Here is a 4,069-nt window from a genome sequence, read left to right on the forward strand (position 1 = left end):
CGGAGAAATTGAGAGAAAATCCCCTGGTTCAATTATCGGTCCAGAAACCTGAAATCGGGATGGTTGAGCTAGTCTTAGATTACTTAGAAGGCCATGTGAGTAGGCCGGAGCAGGTTGGCATGTGGTCTAGCCCATGTCAGCGGTGCGCGTGGGTGCTGGGCCTGGGCTCGGTTAGGTAGCGCGTTGGCCTTGGGCCCACGAGTGTTGGACCGCTTCTCCTGCCACAGTTGCTTGGTTCTTGGCCTACTCAAGTTGGGCCATGCTAGGCTCCCTTGTGGCGCGAGTCTGGGCTCGCAGTCGCAAGGTGGCGCGGGCCTGGGCTTACGACTGCAAGGTAACGCCTTCACCGTGGGCTTGGGCTTCACTAAGGGTCGTTGCCATGGTGGCTGCCACAGTGGTGCCTCGTGGGGGTGGTGCCGCTCCACTCGTCGTTGCGTTGAGCCTTGTGGATTGTCGTGGTCCAAATCCTTGAACGTAGGAAGTTCTGTTCGTTGTGGTTTCTAAATTTCTAGTCATTGTACGTTTATTCAAAGAACTTTATAAAAAAAATTATAGGAATAAGAACATATGAAAAATCTATAAATTAATGAGAAATTAAAAACTTTGAATTCGAGAGTCTTCTTCGAGCATGTGAATCAAACTCTCAATGAAAGCACCAATTTGTGGATGCAAATTTCTGCCTTCTTCTCATTTGACGAAAATGCACCTGCACAATAATAACAACTAATATTAAGGCCAAAAGCCTCACGTGCCCATGATGAATGGGGGTGCTTTGGCCAAAGAATCTCTTATGCCAAAGTTAGAATTTGAAAGAGAATGTGTTCGAGATTTTTTGGGTAGAGAATGGCTTAGCATTTTAGTGGGAGAATAGAGCTATATATAGGGGAGTGGCTGACCCTATTTGGAGAATAGGGACTGCCCATATATGATGGAAATATGAGTATAATTGCAATATATTATGTCAATTAATCCTAAATTGAATAGGAAAATTGAGAGTTACATTTTGAGTGAGGATTTGACGAAGAGTGATGATAGGGATTTGAATAAATATCATTTTGATCACCTTTGCCTCTTCTTTGATTTGAGCAGTTATTGTCTGTTGCATGTGCGTGGGAATCCTGGTGTGCCTCGGGGGAAATTTTGTCATTTTTACCCAAAAGTCCACATGTCGCCTCCATAGTTTTCTTGATTATTTTTTGCTCCACATAGACGATTCAAATTGTTGAAGTTCGATATGGTGTGGATCCCACAACTTATCCTCATTTTTGAAAAATAAAAATAAAAATCTCTTTCCTTAAAGATCCTGTATGATATATGGAGGACTGTAACGCTCTGCTGCTCGGGATCACGGGAGCTACTACTACCCACACGCGTCTCCAAGCTAACAAAAGCTACTCTCGCTCACCATGCCATTTCCTCCTCCTGCGTTCGCTCCTATTTTGAGGAACCCCCAGACAACCTCCTTGATGTTTTGTTTTCTGATTGTAACCCTTAATTTGCTGGTGTCCAGCTTGTTTTGTATGTTGCAATCTTCTATTTCTATTCTAATGAATATTGCCGCTGCTTTCAAAGAAAAAAAAAATCCTCTATATACATGTATTGATGGATTATACACAGTGAAATTTGGATGGTGGCTTTTGTAATCTATTTGTTTACAAAGTAAAATGAACGCCTATTTTCATACCTTCAGTTTTTCATTTCATCTTTTGTCATTAGAGTTGAGACTCATGGGAAAATTCTTATTTATATGAAAGGGCTTATTATTATACGAATAAGTATTGAACACCTCATCCCTTCTTGTAACACGCAAAAGAAATACAAAGGAGAGGGTTCAAAGTTCATACTCTAACATAGGGTTGAAGGTAAATATATACTCTTCAACTAAACGTTGTTAGGGTCAAAAGACACTATTGCTCCCACTGTTAGAGGGCAGTAATTGCATTTAGAGTAGTAATTCATAAGATTTGAACTCAGCACGCCTCATTCATGAGTGAAGAAAAATACTGTTAAACGTAATATTAGTACTAAGTGGCATAATATATTATCTGAAAAAGTTTTATTCTTCAAAAGCATAATATTTTGGATTTGGAAGACAAGATCTAGAAATCTAAGGCCTGACCAACCACGGACTTGTGCTCATGTGCTTAAATAAAGCCTAGGACTAGAAAAAGAGCATCGGTTTGACAACTGCAGAATCGTCAGAATTGGTCCCTGACCGTTGGTCGTTGCGGCGCATTGCCAGTTTACCATTCAATAAAAACAGACGCCTAGCTAGCTAGATAAACATGAAACCCCATTCATCAAATCAATTCTGATATAATTTTTCCTGATATATATTGAGTGAAAATGGAAGGGGAATCGAAGGTGGGTGGGTTGTTCATATGTAATATTTGAGTAAGTCTAAGACAATAATCAATGTATCAAGAATTCAATTGAAAATCCTACACTGAAGTTAACGCGTTAAAAATTGTTATATGGTCTCACAATATTAGCTAATCACATAATGCAAAAGTTGATGTGTCCATTCTTTTCTTTTCCTAAATTATTATGGTGAAGAGAATGAGATTTAAACTCTTACTGTAAATATTGAAATATCTACCATAGATGCCTCACAGTCGAGGATATATCCTCTTGTATGTATATAATACGTGGTGAGTGCTATACACACAAATGCAATATACCAGTTTAGTACAGATTTTCTCTCCACCATGACCTCCTACTTTCAGTTAAACAAATCATCACACTGCTGATTGTGGCAAACCTTGAATTATCTAATAATCGAATTTATTATCTACAACGAATCAAATATTACGTATTCATTCAATTGTCCAAGCAAGTTGATGCTGATCCTCTGCCAAAAACCCAAGAGTTTCAACCGCAGCAAAGGCTAGTTCTGCTAACCTAACCCCTTAAAAGTCCCCTTAATAATACTACCGGTCCTTCTCCCGCACTTATTACGTACTCCTGAGCACTGCTTATAAGCAGTCTGCATGCATATGCATGGATTATGATGGCTCGCGGACCACATGCCGGAGTTTACAATTAATTAAGCTACAAAAAGTATAAAATTTTTCAAAACAAATAAAAAATGACAGGTGTAAAAGAAATGGGGATATAATATAATCGGAGTCGGTGTATCTAGGACAGGTGGGATTGTATGCTAATTTAAACCTCGGATAATTTTCAGTACAGGACAACCGACGATATGACGTGGTGCTTCATTTGCTGTGCCTGCTTTTTTAAACAGATCGAGCGATAAGCTGCTGACAACGACACCTTGTCTTTCTTTTGGAAAAGTAGGACGTTTCTTTCTCGATTAATTATAAGAAAAATTAATGAAAAATACTTGAAAGTTTTAAATTTTAACTATAAGAATAAAATAAATGATAAAATAAATAGTATCAGAATTAACTTTTTAATGTAAAAATATAATTTTTTTTAAAGTAAACAGTACCAAGAACATTTCGTTAAATTTCTCTTAATTATATAGGGTAACTACACTTAATTTGGACCTTGGTTTGGGACCATAACACTTTGGTCTCTGATTCTTAATAATTGACAACAACATTTTTTAGAGTTACATAATGTTTCGCTGTAATATCTGATTCTTAGTCGTCAAACTATCAAGTTAATTTACTACTACAACTTGACCTGACAACTAGTAAAGCTGTTTCTTGCTTATATGAATGTTGGACTAGCCACGCTTGGGTATTTTTTTTCATCGCTTCATAGGGGGTTAGGTTTTTTTTGACAAAAAGTTTTGATTTATTTGATTTAGGACAAGATACATATCAATTCTAACGAAGAAAGATGAAGAAAATAAAATAGTTCAAATTCTAAAAAAGAATAATTAAAGTTTAAAAATATTAGATTCAATCAATATAGCTACAGAAAATGCAGCAAGAAATATTCTAATGTCAGAATTGGACATATAATATGTTGATTCTGAAGAAAATCGTGAGCAAATCAGGACTCATGATTTACCATGAGCCCGTCTTGTTTAAGCAAAAAAAAACAATCGCTTAGACTTCCAGAACCACAAAATTAAGTTTGTAATAAATTTTAGACT

This window comes from Malus sylvestris, chromosome 1, assembly GCF_916048215.2.
Source record: "Malus sylvestris chromosome 1, drMalSylv7.2, whole genome shotgun sequence".
Lineage (NCBI taxonomy): Eukaryota > Viridiplantae > Streptophyta > Magnoliopsida > Rosales > Rosaceae > Malus > Malus sylvestris.